Consider the following 17,274-nt stretch of genomic DNA (forward strand, 5'->3'; position numbering starts at 1 on the left):
ATCTTCATAACTCAAAGCTGTATGAATAAAGAGCTCTAGTAAAAAAAAAAAATGTAAGTACAAAAGCCAGCATTTTGTAGTTTGTAACTCCAATTTGTAGTTTGTAACTCCAATCTTTATTTCCTAAAGGAGTTTAGGAAAATGCATACACAATAATTATAAATCTATGTTATTCAGCACACAATGTATAAGGATATAATCTGTAGCAACAACAACATAGGGAGAAGGCAGCTGTATAGGAGCAGAGTTTTTGTATGATACTGAGACAAAACTGGTATTTAAACTAGATTGTTATAAATGTGGAATGTTCATTGTTAATCTCCGTGGTAAACACCAACAAAATATCTTAAAATATACCGGAAAGGAAATGAGAAGTAAATCAAAATATGCTACAAAAAATCAGCTAAATAGAGCAGTGAAAGAAATGAACAAAAAATTAGCAAGAAAAAAATAGCAACTGGCAGAAGTCAGTCCTTCCTTGCTAGAAACTTTAACTCTTTTCTTCCTTTCCTTTACCCTTCCCTTCCCTCTCCCCTTCCCTTTCACTCCCCTTCTCCTTCCCTCCCCCCTTCCTTCTTCCCTTCCCCTTCCTTCTTTCTTCCCCTCCCCTTTTCCTTCCCCCTTTCCCCTTTCCTTCCTTCTCCTTCCCTCCTTCTCTCTCTTTCTTGTTTTTTTTGGAGATGGGGTCTCACTCTGTGGCTCAGGCTGGAGTTCAATGGCTCCAACTAGGCTCACTGCAACCTCTGCCTCCCGGGGGGGCTGGCTCAAGCGATCCTTCCACCTGAACTTCCTGAGGAGCTGGGACTCCAGGCGCGTGCCACCACACTGGGCTAATTTTTGTATTTTTTGTAGAGACGGATTTGCCATGTCAGGCTGGTCTCGAACTCCTGGACTCAAGCGATTCACCTGCCTTAGCCTTCCAAAGTGCTGGGATTATGGGCAAGAGCCACCATGCCCGGCCAACTTTAATTTGAAATAGGTTAAATTCTTCCAACAAAAAGGCAGAGATTGGCAGAATGGATTAAAAAAAAAAAAAGCTCACGCAAAAAATTAAGTCACATTCACAGAGTTCAGTGGATCTTAAGAATAAACCAAAGCTGAGGCCGCTGGGAACCAAGGCGGCGGCGGAGACGGGGATCTCGCGGCTGTGGCGAAGGTGGCCGCAGTGGAGCCACGGGGCGGGCTCGGCTTGGTGTGACGGCGGCTGCGGCAGCAGTGGCGGCCACGACCAGGTCGGCGTCCTCGGCTGGCCGAGCATGGTGGCAGCCTGCACCCTTGGCTCCCTCGTCTGGTGCAGCCAGCAGAGCTGCCAGCCTTGGGCGCCCATGGCCCTCCGTGTGAGGGCGTGAGTGGCCTGCCCCAGCCTCACCTGCTGATGGAGGACTCAATGGCCCAGTGACCAGACACCACGCCACCAACTCCCTCCCACCAGTTGATGAGTGGTGGACCCAGCGACGAGTGGCCCTTGTATGGTTCATGGAATAATTTGAAGCGAGGAATAAGCGGCCCCCGTGGTCGCCTGTGACGGCTGGAGATAGAGGTCCCAGCACCCCAAGCCAACCCAGCGGACCCTCCCAGCCCTGCTCCAGCCAATGGGGCCAGTGGGGCTCCAAGCAGCCACCTAACCATCCAGACCCCACCCCACCCACGCGGCCATGGCGGGCCCTGAGGGCTTCCAGTACCGCGCTCTGTACCCGTTCTGCCGGGAGCGGCCGGGGGACCTGGAGCTGCTGCCCTGCGACGTGCTGGTAGTGAGCCGGGCGGCCTTGCAGGCACTGGGCGTGGCCGAGGGTGGTGAGCGCTGTCCACAGAGCGTGGGCTGGATGCCCGGCCTCAACAAGCGCACACGGCAGCGAGGTGACTTCCCTGACACCTACGTGGAGTTCCTGGGGCCCGTGGCCCTGGCCCGGCCCTCGCCCATGGGGCCCCCGCCCACTGCCCACCAGGCCCCGTGATGGGGCCCCTGAGCCAGGCCTCACACTCCCCGACTTGCCCGAGCAGTTCTCCCCACCTGATGTGGCTCCCCCTCTTCTGGTGAAGCTTGTGGAGGCCATTGAAAAGACAGGGCTGGACAGCGAATCTCACTACCGGCCGGAGCTGCCCACACCGCGTACAGACTGGTCCCTGAGCGACGTAGATCAGTGGGACGTGGCAGCCCTGGCTGACGGCATTAAGAGCTTCCTGCTGGTACTGCCCGCGCCACTCGTGACCCCCGAGGCCTCAGCCGAGGCGCGCCGGGACCTGCACTGGAGCCACCGATGCTGCCGCTGCACCGCGCACTCACGCTGCGCTTCCTGCTCCAGCACCTGGGCCGAGCGGCCCGCCGCGACCTGGCCCTGGGCGCCACCTTCTGGCCGCTGCTGCTGCTGCGCGCGCCGCCGCGGTCCTCGCCGCCGCCAGGGGGCGCTCCCGACGGGAGCGAGCCCAGCCCTGACTTCCCGGCGCTGCTGGTGGAGAAGCTGCTTCAGGAACACTTGGAAGAGCAGGAGGTTGCGCCCCCAGCGCTGCCGCCTAAACCCCCCAAGGCAAAGCCGGCCCCCACAGGCCTGGCCAATGGAGGAAGCCCACCCTCCCTGAAGGATGCTGAGTGGTACTGGGGGGATATTTCAGGGGAGGAGGTAAACGAGAAACTCCGGGACACTCCCAATGGCATCTTCCTAGTCCGAGATGCTTCTAGCAAGATCCAGGGCGAGTACACGCTGACCCTCAGGAAAGGCGGGAACAATAAGCTGATCCAGGTCTTCCACCGAGAGGGGCACTATGGCTTCTCAGAGCCACTCATCTTCTGCTCCATTGTGGACCTCATCAATCACTACCGCCACGAGTCGCTGGCCCAGTACAAGCCAAGCTGGACACACGGCTCCTCTACCCTGTGTCCAAATACCAGCAGGACCAGATTGTCAAGGAGGATAGCGTGGAGGCGGTGGGTGCCCAGCTCAAGGTCTATCACCAGCAGTACCAGGACAAGAGCCGCGAGTATGACCAGCTCTATGAAGAGTACACACGGACTTCGCAGGGCCTTTTGGGGAGTCCCAGGAGGAGCTGAGCTGCGCCCCCTCCTCCAGGAGCTGCAGATGACGCCTACCGCAATTGAGGCCTTCAATGAGACTATTAAGATCTTTGAAGAGCAGGGCCAGACTCAAGAGAAGTGCAGCAAGGAATACCTGGAGCGCTTCCGCGTGAGGGCAACGAGAAAGAGATGCAGAGGATCCTGCTGAACTCTGAGTGTCTCAAGTCCCGCATTGCCGAGATCCATGAGAGCCGCACGAAGCTGGAGCAGCAGCTGCGGACTCAGGCCTCGGACAACCAGGAGATCGACAAGCACATGAACAGCCTCAAGCCGGACCTCATGCAGCTGCCCAAGATCCGAGACCAGTACCTCGTGTGGCTCACCCAGAAAGGCAACCGGCAGAAGAAAATCAAGGAGTGGCTGGGGATTAAAAATGAGACTGAGGACCAGTACGCGCTGATGGAGGACGAGGACGACCTCCCGCACCACGAGGAACGCACTTGGTACGTCGGCAAGATCAACTGCACACAGGCAGAGGAGATGCTGAGCGGCAAGCGGGTGGCACCTTCCTCATCCGCGAGAGCAGCCGGCAGGGCTGCTACGCCTGTTCCGTGGTAGTGGACGGCGACACCAAGCACTGCGTCATCTACCGCACAGCCACCGGCTTCGGCTTCGCGGAGCCCTACAACCTGTACGGGTCGCTGAAGGAGCTGGTGCTGCACTACCAGCACGCCTCCCTAGTGCAGCACAATGATGCGCTCACCGTCACCCTGGCGCACCCAGTGTGCGCCCCGGGCCTGGCCCGCCGCCTGCCGCCCGCTGAGCGCCGAGGACCCGCCCCAAGCAGAGCCACCCCTGGGCCCATCTGCACCGGAGGCTGTGGCGGCGGGAGCCACGGACCAGACCAGCCACATCCAGGAGTTCTCATTTCTCCGGCTCTGGCTCTTGTCTGGGATTCTCTCACCCTCTTTCTCTTTCCTTCTCTCCTTCCCTCCCACATTCTCCAGATCTCCTTCTGTCTCCTTTTCTCTCTCTTTCTTGGCCCCCGTCTCTCTCCATGTTGGGGGTCCTGCCTCCCCCACCCCGTATCTCCGTGTCCCCCGGGCACTGCCCTCTCCATGGCTCTGGTCACCCTGACCCTCTGCCCTGCCCACCGCAGGTCCCCCGGGGTCCCGGAAGCCCCTTCTGGCTGCAACTGCCATGTTTACAGAGGGCCCCTGGGCTGCGCAGCCCCAGCCGGGGCACCCTGATTTTTAAGCCATAGACCTGGGGTCAGGGCAGGAAGGAACTTCACTCCGCTGCTTCTGAGAACCTCGGCCCTGACATTCGGGGCCGGGCGGGACCCGCCCCACAGACTCCAACTTCCCCTCCAAACCCCGAAGTGAAACCCGCCACCGGGTTACTCCCACAATGGGGCCGCTGCGAGAAGTTCACCCACCCCTGAAAAAATAAACTCGCAGGACAGGCACGGTGGCTCACGCCTGTAATCCCGGCACTTTGGGAGGCCAAGACGGGCGGATCTTTTGAGGTCAGGAGTTGGAGGCCAGCCTGGCCAAAATGGCAAAACCCCGTATCTACTAAAATACAAAAATTAGCCAGGCGTGGTGGTGGCGGCCTGTAATCCCAGCTACTTGGGAGGCTGAGGTGCGAGAATCTCTTGAACCTGGGAGATGGAAGTTGCAGTGAGCAGAGATCGTGCCACTGCACTCCAGCCTGGGCAACCGAGGGAGACTCCTCCGTCTCAAAAAATAAATAAATAAACTCGTGAGCTGGCCCCAACCCCTCCTAGGAATCACAGCTCCCCATACTGGTGCCACCGCAGTGGCCAAGTTGCGACACTGCCCACGGCCCCTCTCTCTGATGCAGATTCAGGGCTTCTCTTGGATCATGTTGGGTTTTGATTCTGTTTTTCCTTGACTGCAAAACCCTCTTTCCTCTCCTCTTTTGGGACAAGAGCCCTGGTTTTCTACGCTGCCCTTGGCCACCACACTGCCTGCCCCACAAGCTGGGAGGCAGGTTTTGTATGGTACGTTGTTATTGATATGATATAAAACATCAAATGTCAAAAAAAAAAGAATAAACCAAAGCTAAAACAAAATCAAAACAGAACTTTAAAAGCAGCCATGTAAAAACCCAAAACATCACGAAAAGACAACTTTAAAGTGAAAGGAAAAACAAAAACTCAAAGGTAGAATTCTATATATAGCAAAAATAAAAGTTTAAGATTACTGTTTATGATTTCCAAAATCATAAACAGAGTGGTAACAACCAACAGATATGCATTATAAGAAACATCAAAGGGAGTTTTCATGAAAAGAAAAAAATGACCCAAAATAGAACTATGAAAAGGCAGGAAGGACTGAAAAGCCTAGAAATGAAGGGGGATAAATGGAGTCAACATGTTTCAAAGTTACAGGTTTAGGTAGTACAATGAATAGTTTGTATTTCATTATAATATGTCAAAAATGCTGACTTTAACTTATAGGATAACCACAAAAGAGTACCACAACACACCCAACAGAAGAGCAAAAATAAAAAATAAAATACCAAGTCTCAGGATGAATGTGTGGAGTAAGAACATGCATGCACTGCTGCTGGCAAAGTAAACTGGTACAAACCTTAGGAAGCTGGCAAAATCAATGTATAACCTTCATGTACTGATGTATGATTTTTGCCTGTAACCTCTGCTTTTCTGAAATGTACCATCACTTTTAAAAACCTTTGCTTATAAGCCATCAGGGATCACAGGTCTTAGGCGTTAACCACCTAATTCTCCTTGCCCGATGCCCTTCAACAAATGCCTCCATTTCTCTTGCTGCAAATCCCAAGGTCAGTTTTAGCTTTTTCTGTGTGCACGGTGAGAGGACCCAAGTTTGGTTTGGTAACAGAAGAGGAATTATAGAATTCGAATATCACCATTTTGCAATCTTTAATGAATTACTAAATTTAGACAATAATCAATGACTTTCAAACATTACAAAAAGACAATGAAGCCAGGTGCGGTGGCTCATTCCTGCAATCCCAGCACTTTGGGAGGCCAAAATGGGAGTATTGCCTGGGCCAAGGAGTTCGAGACCAGCCTGGTCAACAAGACCTGGTAGCAGGACCCCGTCTCTACAAAAAAATTTTTTTAATTGGACAGGTATAGTGGCATGCACCTGTAGTTCCAACTACTCAGTAGGCTAAGGCAGGAGGATCACTTGAGCCCAGGAATTCAAGGCTGGAGTGAGCCATGACTGAGCCAATGCACTCCAGCCTAGGGGACACAGCAAGATCCTGACTCAGAAAAACAAACAACAAACCGAGAGGACAATGAGATGTTATGTGGCCCTGATGGAAGTACACAACACAATCTATGATAAATTCTTACCAAAACCTAAGCATCAATCGGGATTAAGTTGAACTACTTAGAGAAAATACAGGGATCATAGCAACACATTAAACATAACCACAGTGACACAACAAGGAAAATCTTCAACAAATACACTGCAGTAAATAAAGATATGGAGAAGAAACATACAACTCACAAAGTCTTAAAGATAAAAGACATTTCAACCATATTTGAATCCTGATTTAACGAATGTAAAAAACTGCAAAAACTGGAAAACACCAATTATACATTAAGAAATTTTCAAATTTTGTTGTGGTAACTGTATTGTGGTGTTTTGTTGTTGTTGCTGCTGTTGTTTGAGACAGGGACTCACTCTGTGGCCCAAGCTGGAGTGCAGTGGCACAATCTCATCTCACTGCAACCTCCACTTCCTGAGATCAACTCATCCTCCCACCTCAGCCTCCTGAGTAGCTGGGTGTGAGCCACCACGCCCAGCTAACTTTTTATTTTTATTTTATTTATTTATTTATTTTTTGAGACAGAGTCTCCCTCTGTCACCCAAGCTGGAGTACAGTGGCTCCATCTCGGCCACAAGATTACTATATACACGTACATATTTTGTGGATATGGTTCCTCACTACAACCTCCTCCACTAATATCCTAGTTATTTCTTATTTTAAAACACTGTCTCATTTTGGGAAACTTTAAAGTACAATGGATTTAGGTAACAGTGTGGATTACTGCTCATTTTCTTAGCGTGATAATTGTATTGTGATTAGGTAAGTAAATGTCCTTATGCTAAAGAAATTCATACCAAGTTATTTAGGGGTAAAGTGTTATAAATGTGGGTAACTTATTTTCAAATATATTTCAGAATAAAATGTAAATACAGAGGAGAGATAAAGCAAATACGGCAAAAACATTAACTGCTGAATCTAGGTAAAAATTATACAAGTGTGGCCGGGCGCGGTGGCTCACGCCTGTAATCCCAGCACTTTGGGAGGCCGAGGCGGGCGGATCACAAGGTCAGGAGATCGACACCATCCTGGCTAACACGGTGAAACCCTGTCTCTACTAAAAATACAAAAAATTAGCCGGGCGAGGTGGCAGGCGCCTGTAGTCCCAGCTACGCGGGAGGCTGAGGCAGGAGAATGGCGTGAACCCCAGGGGGCAGAGCCTGCAGTGAGCCGAGAACGCGCCACTGCACTCCAGCCTGGGTGAAAGAGCGAGACTCCGTCTCAAAAAAAAAAAAAAAAATTATACAAGTGTTTATTTTGTTTGAAAATTTTCATATTAAAAGTTAAGAAAAAGCCTCAACTTTCAGAGATACTTACTGATATGTTTACAAAAAAATTTATCTTGAATTTGATTCAAAATAATCTCAGCAGGAATGGGTGAAAGTAAAAGTGAGACAGCTCTGAGCTGATAACTGGGGAAGCTGAGAATGGGTAGGTACATGGGGGTTAATATACTATTTTCTCACTTTTGTGTAAGTTTGCAATTTTCCAAAATAGAAAGCTAAAAGAAGAATGGGTATTTCTAGTCTGAAATATTTATCTACCCTAACTCCAAAAGTATCAGTGAAGAAACATAAAAGAGGCAGGGCGCAGTGGCTCACACCTGCAATCCCAGCACTTTGGGAGGCCAAGGCAGGTGAATCACCTGAGGTCAGGAGTTTGAGACCAGCCTAGCCAACATGGTAAAACCCATCTCTACTAAAATACAAAAAAAAATTAGCTGCGCATAGTGGCACACACCCGCAGTCCCAGCTACTTGGGAGGCTGAGGCAGGAGAATCGCTTGAACCCGGGAGGAGGAAGTTGCAGTGAGTCAACATCACACCACTGCACTACATCCAGCCTGGGCAACAGAACGAGACTCCCTCTCGAAAGAAAAAAAAAAAGAATACAGCCAGGCACAGTGGCTCATGCCTATAATCTGAGCACTTCGAGAGGCTGAGATGGACAGATTGCCTGAGCTCAGGAGTTCGAGACCAGCCTGGCAACATGGGGAAACCCCATCTCTATTAAAAACACAAAAATTAGCCATTCATGGTGGCCAGTGCTTGTAATCCCAGCTACTCGGGAGGCTGAGGCAGGAGAATCGCTTGAACCCGGGAAGCAGAGGTTGCAGTGAGCCGAGATCACACCACTGCACTCCAGCCTGGGTGACAAAGCCAGACAGACTCCATCTCAAAAAAAAAAAAAAAAAAAAAAAAAAAGAATACTCCTGGGAAGGAGCCCGTCAGCAGAAGAAACATTTTGAGTAATTTCTTAAAGATACAGAATGGTAAGATCAAACAGAAGTCAGAGGCATGAAGTCCATTTCAAGCACAGCCACCAGCTTGGAGATGTTCTGGGTTCTGGCAGGAAACCTGCTAGATTTCTTACCTATTATGTTTCCTTACCAATTCATCTACAATCCTTGAATTGGCCTTTCCATTGTGGGAGACAGTAATAGAGGACACATTTCTCAACAGCTGAGTGAATTCACATTAGCTACCTGTGCTGATCCAACTAGTTCTTCACTTTTAAATATGAATGGAAAATAAAGATTTACTAGATATTTGAGGAAAAGCAACGACATAAAGCATACTCACCAAGATGGCTAGAAATGAATGCTAAGAAACCAAATCAATGTAAGAAATAGAAATGAAAAATTAATTATAATATCTTCAAACAGATTTTTAAAACTATTCCTTCCATAAACCTAGAACACACTGCCATAAGCCTTCAGGGAGAAAGAAAGAGCAGTAAGAAATTAACAACAGGCCAGACATGGTGGCTCACACCTATAATCCCAGCACTTTGAAAGACTAAGGCAGATCACCTGAGCACAGGATTTGAGGCTGCAGTGGGCTATGACTACTGACTACTACACCACTGTATTCCAGCCTGGGTAACAGAGTGAGGTCCTGTCTCTAAAGAAAAAAAAAAAAAAAAAAGGAAAGAAATAAAACATGGTTAAATTGTAAAATTTTCACAAATGGTGAAAAAAATTTTTTAATATTTCAAAGAAACGGCCAGGCACAGTGGCTCACGCCTTGTAATCCCACCACTTTGGGAGGCCAAGGCGGGTGGATCACCTGAAGTCAGGAGTTCAAGGCCAGCCTGGCTAACAAGGTGAAACCCCGTTTCTACTAAAAATACAAAAAAAATTAGACGAGCTTGGTGGAGGGTGCCTGTAGTCCCAGCTACTCGGGAGTCTGAGGCAGAAGAATGGCATGAACCCGGGAGGCAGAGCTTGCAGCGAACCGAGATCACACCACTGCACTCCAGCCCGGGCAACAGAATGAGACTCTGTCTCAAAAAAAAATTTTTTTTCAAAGAACCCTTAAAGATGTTTTAGAAATAGAATGAACATGGAAGATAGTACAAAAGAGAAATAAAAATAAATATAAAGAAGTTCAGGGGGGCGGACGCAGTGGTTCACGCCTGTAATCCCAATACTTTGGAAGGCCAAGGCATGTGGATCACAAGGTCAGGAGTTCAAGACCAGCCTGGCCAAGATGGTGAAACCCCATCTCTACTAAAAATACAAAAATTAGTCAGGCGCAGTGGCAGGTGCCTGTAATCCCAGCTACTTGGGAGGCTGAGGCAAGAGAATTGCTTGAACCCGGGGGGCAGAGGTTGCAATGAGCTGAGATCACACCACTGCACTCTAGCCTGGGCCACAGAGTGAGAGACTCTGTCTAAAAAAAAAAAAAAAAAAAATGGCTAACAAAGCACTTCAGGCTTGTTTTCCTCTACCCTAAATGCCCAGCTAAGGGAGCCTAAAGCTCCTTGTATACTAAACAGCCGTCACATTACAAGTGAGCAATTTAAACTATACCAACTCTCTTTGAACAGCATTTGCAATTCAACAAGATTTAGTAATACAGAACAGTCATAAATAGTTGCTAAATGAATGAATGACTAGATTAAGAAAGATAAAAAAATGATAACTTCAGGGAAAGGAAAGATATTTGCTGAAAAAAACAGCAGTCAGTCAAAAAAAAATCTTACCCTTAAAATCGGTATCTTAATGAAATTCCTATCAAAACCCAATGAGGATTTTTATAAGCACAGAGAAGCTTATTCTAAAACTTATATAAAAGGCACAGGTGCTAAGAATAGCTAAAGCAACTATGAAGAAGAATAAAGTAAAACGAATCACACTGTGTTCAATATTAAACCTTACTATATGGTCACAGTCATCAAGATAGCGTGGTATTAGCAGAGGCACAGACACATACACCAACGGAACACAGAAGATAACCCAGAAATAGGCCCACACAAATATACTTAAGTGATTTCTGACAAAGGTACAAAAGCAGTTCAGTAAAATTTTCACAAATTTCTTGAAAAAAATTTTTAACAAATGGTGCTGCATGCAATTGTACACCCACAGGCAAAAACTGAGCCTCAATCTAAACATTATACCTTATACAAAAATTAACTCTAAATAGATGAAGTACTTAAATATAACATATAAAACTATATAATTTTTAGACAAAAAAAAAAAAAAGAGAAAATCTTTGCCTAGGGCTAGGCAAGAGTTCTTAAGACTTTAGATAGATGGTCCTAGAGATGGTACCAGGGGAATCTACATTAACTAGCTTCACAAACTAGCCTGTATCAGTCATTTATTTGCTTTCCCCCAAGTTGCCAGCCCTAGAGATTCCAAGCCCCTTTCCCTTAACACTTCTCTAAAAACTTCCTGTTCTTGGATGAAGATGCTATATAAGCTGGAATTCAAAGCCACCTCTTTGTGAAACACTCATTCTCTGGGTGTCCCCCATGTATACATGAAATATACTTGTTAATAAACTTGCTTTTCTCTTCTTAATCTATCTCTTGCTACAGGGGTTCACTCCAACTAAGAACCTACGGGGGTTCAAGAAAAAAAAGTTACCATTCTTCCACTACAATTCTAAGACATGAAGGATTATTTCAATGAAGAGAATATACAGGCAGAAAATACACCCATGAAAAGATTTTCATGCAAATAAATAACACACACAAAAAATCACTATATACCCATCAGAATGACCAAAAAAAAAAAAAAAAGAAAAAAACCAGTGCTAACACCAAGTGATGGCAAGGATAGAGAGAAACTGGATCATGCATACAGTGGCTAGTGGAAATATAAAATGGCATGTTCACAGCAGTTTTATTTTTCATAGCCCAAAATTGGAAATTAACCCAGATGTCCTTCAACAGGTGAACGGTTAAACTGTGATATATACAGCCAGGCACGGTGGCTCACGTCTGTAATCCCAGCACTCTGGGCGGCTGAGGTGGGTGGATCACCGGAGGTCCGGAGTTTGAGACCAGCCTAACCAACATGGAGAAACCCCGTCTCTACTAAAAATACAAAATTAGCCAGGCGTGGTGGCGCATGCCTGTAATCCCAGCTACTCAGGAGTCTGAGGCAGGAGAATCACTTGAACACAGGAGGCAGAGATTGCAGTGAGCCGAGATCATGCCATTGCCCTCCAGCCTGGGTAACAAAAGTGAAACTCCATCTCAAAAAAAAAAAAAATGTGGTATATCTATACCGTGGACTTAATAACAAAAAGGAATGAACTGTTGATACATATACAACCTGTATGAATCACCAGGGAATTGTACTGAGTGAAAAAAGCTAACCCGAAGAGGTTAATGTTATATGATTCCTGTTCTGTAGTATTCTTGAAAGGACAGAAACAGATTAGTAGGTTGCTGGTTAATTTAGGGAGGAGTAGGGGTTGGCTGGGATTGGGGAATGACAGGGCCAGGATGGAGGTAGCTGTGGCTATAAAAAGGGCAACAGGAGAGATCTTCAGGGTAATTCAGCTATTCTGTAGTTTGACTTTGGTGGTGGATAAACGAATCTAATTTGTCACTGCACTCCAGCCTGGGTGACAGAATAAGACCCTATCTCTCTCTCTCTCTACGTGTGTGTGTGTGTGTGTGTGTATATATATATGTAATATATATATTTATATATTACATATATATTTATATATGAATATATATATTTATGAATATATATTTATATATAAATATCTATTTATATATGTAATATATATATTTCATATAGAAACAGTACACACATTTTGTGTTCTTTTAGAGAACTGAGAGCTCTAATAGGTGTAACTGCAGTACCAAAAGGAAAGTAGAGAATATTTGATGAAAAAAAAAAGGCAGAGAATTTGTTTTTTTTTTTTTTTAGATGGAGTCTCGCTCTGTTGCTGGGCTGGAGTGCAGCGGCGCGATCTCGGCTCACTGCAACCTCTGCCTCCTGGGTTCAAGCAACTCTCCTGCCTCAGCCTCCTGAGTAGCTGGGACTACAGGTGTGCGCCACCACACCCAGCTAACTTTTGTACTTTATAGTAGAAACAGGGTTTCACCCTCAATCTCTTGACCTGGTGATCTGCCCACCTCGGCCTCCCAAAGTGCTGGGATTACAGGCGTGAGCCACCACACCAGGCCAACGCTGAGAATTTTTAAACTGACAAGGATATCATACCTCAGAATCAACCCCCACCAAAATACTACAGGATAAATATAGAGAAAACCAAAGCAAGTAATATTAAGTAACAACTGCTAAAAACCAAAAGGAGAAAATCTCATAACCAACCAGAGGAAAAAAGATCAATTGCCTTCAAGGGGGAGGATAATTTAAGATAAAAACAACAATCCAGAAGTCATCAGAATGGTTTTGTTTGTTTGTTTGTTTGCTTGTTTTTTTTTTGAGACAGAGTCTCGCTCTGTCGCCCAGGCTGGAGTGCGGTGGCGCGATCTCCGCTCACTGCAAGCTGTTCCTCCCAGGTTCACGCCATTCTCCTCCCTCAGCCTCCCGAGTAGCTGGGACTACAGGTGCCCACCACCATGCCCGGCTAATTTTTTTGTATTTTTAGTAGAGACAGGGTTTCTCTATGTTGGTCAGGCTGGTCTCGAACTCCCGACCTCAGGTGATCCACCTGCCTCGGCCTCCCAAAGTGCTGGGATTACAGGCAGGAGCCACCGTGCCTGGCCACTGGAATGGTATTTTTAAAGTGCTAAAAACAAAAGAAAAAAAAAAGCTCTCACTCCAGAATTCTGACTTTAGTGAAAATATCCTTCAAACTGAAGAAATACATCTTTAAACAACAACAAAAAAAAATGATGAAATTTGTCATGAAAAGATCTGCACAAGAAACAATAAAACTTCTTTGGGGTAAAGGCAAATAACTGTAGATGAAGCATGATACTGCAAAAGGGAAGAAAGAGCACAGGAAAGGGCAATTACTTCACTAAATACGAAAGCCTACCCACTCTCTAAAGTCGTAATACTAAAGATACCTTGCTTGTGGGGTTCAGAACACAAGAAGAAAGCATCAAAACAGCACACATGGGGGGATGGAGTAAATGGAATGATACTGTGGTAATTTAATTAAGTTTTTACATACAAGTAAACTCCAAATGGATTAAAGATTTAAACATAAAATGCATAAAAGTATTAGACTACATGGGCAGATTCTTTATAATCATTAAGTGGGAAGGACTTTCTAATTATGTCTCCAAATGCTATCAGTCCAAAACCATAAGGAAAAGATTAACAAACTAGACAACAAAAATAACCAAATATTTCTGCATAGGGAAAAACACCATGAACAATTAGCAAAAGATAAATGATATACCAAAAAATAATGGCTTGCAACTCATAATACATAGGGGTGAAAGACACTGGGGGGAAAAAAGACCAGAAAACCCAAGAGAAAAATAGGCAAAAGATATTAACAGTTAAGTTCACAGAAAAATAAATATAAGACAGCCTTAGACACACGAAAAGGTATTCAACCTCACTCAGTGAAGAAAATCGCAGATGCAAACTATATGAAATATCACTTTTTACCTATCAGTTGCCCCAAATCCAAAAGTTGAACCACATATTCTATGGGAGGAGCTGTGAAGAAATAAGCATTCCCATGCGTTGCCAATGGGAAAACAAAATAATACTATCTCTAGGACAGGCATTCCCACTAAGCTGATCAAGTTCTGGGAATTCATTTAATATAAAAACATATACACACAAAATTATAAATGTACAAGGTTATTCATTACCACATGATTTGTCACAACAAACCGCTGGAAGTAGTTTAATAAACTATAGACTTGAATTACTATGCAATTGTGAAAAAGAGAGAAAATGCCATTCATGTTCTGTCACAGAAACATCTTCATGCTGTTAAGTGAAAAAGGAATAATGGAAAATAGTGTATAAGTCAAGCATCAGAATTAGCTTAAGCTGGAGGTTTATCAGAACTTCAGAATCAAGGACCCCATCCACAGCTACTAAATCAAAACCTGCATTTTAAAAAGATGCCAGGGATGCACAATCACATCTAGGTTTGATAAGCCCTAGAGATAACAGATTCCTTTTTAAGTAAACTGAGGAAGCAAATAAGAATATACATACATATTTTCTTTAAACTAGATAAAGAAACACTGGCAAAGTAAACCAAAAACTAGAAAAAAAATAGACATCTTTGGTAGGGTGACCATACATTCCAGTATGTCTGGGACTGTCCCAATATATGCCAGTTGTCTCGGCATAATTATTTATAGAACCTCTTTCGCTCTCAGTGAAAATGTCTCGGTTTGCATGATAAATAAATGTCACCCTACCTAGAGAAACTGCATGAACAGAGGAAGGGAGTGTGAATATGTATGTACATCTTTTGTTATCACTTACTTTTAAAAAAGTAAAAGTAATGTATTATTACGCTAATGTATTATTAATTCAAAAGCACTTTATTAAGGAAAAAAAAAATGAAACCAGTCAGGAAAAACAGACCGACAAGAACCTAAGTAGGCTAAGGATGGAAACGCACGCATAAGCAATGCCTGGAGCAAAAAGAAAAGATGTCTTCTTGAGGACTACAGAGGGAATCAAAGTTAGGAAAGGACAGCTCAGAGGGTGGCATTATAGACACCAACACAGGAGACTCTCCAAACAAAGACCATGGTTAACAATATATGCAGCAGACCAGGCAAGTAATGCAAAAGCAAAAACATCCACTAGCCTTTACTATGATTTGGTGGCCTTTGCCAGAACTGATTCAGGTGAGTTTAGGTGAGGGAACAAGGTTGCATTCATCAGATTGAAACATAAATGAGAAACACGGAAACATGTCAGAACCGTCAGTGATTCAACCTAGAAATAAGAACGAGCTGACACAAACAGGGAAAACTGTTTTGAGGACATGCAGTCCCTCCATTCCTCCACATCGTCAAGGTTTTATTCCTGGATCAAGCAGGACCATCAAACCTCAGCGTTTGGTCTCCTGAAAAGCATATGCACTGAGTTCTGCTCTGTAACTGTGTTCTTTGTTTCTACCAAGAAATACGTATAGACAATTTACTGCATTTATTTCAGAATTGTTATTAGCACAATCAGAGATAACATTACAATAACCTGGATAATTCTGCAAAATTAAAAATCCTGCATCTAATTTGCCAACTGCACTATTTTGGATTTGCTACTTCAGTTTTATTTCCCTTAATGTCAATTTTTGCCTATTTCTATTTTTCCATTTTCAAAACATAAATCCTTATAAACTTCAGAAATCCATTTTTAAACAAACTGGGAATAAAGAAACAAGAATCTCACCTGGGATTTGTTCATTTTCTGCTCTTAGTGGAGGAGGGAGAGCTGAAGGATTAGAAAGGAAGAATGTCAGGAGAGCCTTCGCCGGCCTTGCAGTTCGGAGATTCACCTGCCTATACAGCTCCACATACAAGATACTTACGTGTCCATGTGTGGCTCCGATATATGCTGAGCTCAGACATGACACTTTTCACTGAGTGAATGTAAATATTTCTTATTGATTTATTACCAATTAAGGTTCTGTGACACAGAAAAATTAAAAACATGAAAAGATGAGTTTAACAAGTAACAGTAATCTAAAGGAAGAAATACTATGGGTTTGTCAAAATCCCTTGTAGGGGAAAAAAAAAAAACTCAGGCCATATTGTTTATCTATTTACCTGTTAACACCATTAATGTCCTGAGGTCAGATAATGCAAAAAACCTCTAAAAAAAAAGGGATGGGGTATTTAACGCAATTTTAAAAATGTTTGTTCTAACTTGCTAACAATTCCTCAAAAGGATGTTTTAATGAGAAACTGTGATAAAGAGTAACAAAATGGGCAGCAGTAGCTCGGGAAACTGCAGACGTGACTTCTAATCTCAGTTCTGCCTCTAACGAATGACAAGATCTGAACTAATCACCTCCTCAAACTCAATTTTGTTTTTCCATCTTTCAAAGAAGGTCAAAATAGATAACCCAAGTATTACCTGCCTGCACTACCATCCGGCGGGGATATCAGGCCAGGAGAAGAGGAAGCTCAGCAGCTCATCTGGATGTGCCAGGTGTTCGCGGAGGGGTGATGACAGCATTTCCTTCGCTGTGGCCGTGAGCCTTTCACCCGTCCCTGCCCTCTGACTCTCCAGAGGTGACCTCCTGTTAGCCTGCGCGCCCACCCCTCAGCTCCAGCTCACCTCTCTCTTCTTAAACTTGTCCCAGACCTTGCACCAGCACACAGACTCCGACGGCTTCAGGATACTGTGCCATGATTACACATAATACATAAATGAACGCGCAACGTGTAAATAATTACTTGGGATACGAGGGCGGTCAGAGCCAGAAGGGGCCCCGGTGGTCAGCTAGGCCAGCCCCTTCGCTCCCGCACTCCACCGGCAGAGAGGCCCTTGGGGCCGGTGCAGGAGCCGTCTACCCCGGGCTCTCCCAGGGAACGCACACCCAATAAATACAGCACCTAAACAATGAAAGTGCTCAAAACAACCCAAGGCGGCAAGTATTCCTAATATCCGTAATTTACAGAGTGGAAAACCGAGTCTCCCGTGGATAATTGTGTCTAATTCATTTGTCGCGGACCTGGCGCAGTTGTTCTCCCCCGCAGCCC

At 45.2% G+C, this 17,274-nt stretch overlaps 1 pseudogene; it reads left to right on the forward strand.

Annotated features, from left to right (window-relative positions):
* The first annotated feature begins 1,643 nt into the window (after positions 1-1,643).
* LOC116464166 (phosphatidylinositol 3-kinase regulatory subunit beta-like) lies at positions 1,644-4,097 on the forward strand (annotated as a pseudogene).
* Positions 4,098-17,274: the final 13,177 nt, after the last annotated feature.

Source organism: Hylobates moloch, unplaced genomic scaffold (assembly GCF_009828535.3).
Source record: "Hylobates moloch isolate HMO894 unplaced genomic scaffold, HMol_V3 SCAFFOLD_245, whole genome shotgun sequence".
Taxonomy (NCBI): Eukaryota; Metazoa; Chordata; class Mammalia; order Primates; family Hylobatidae; genus Hylobates; species Hylobates moloch.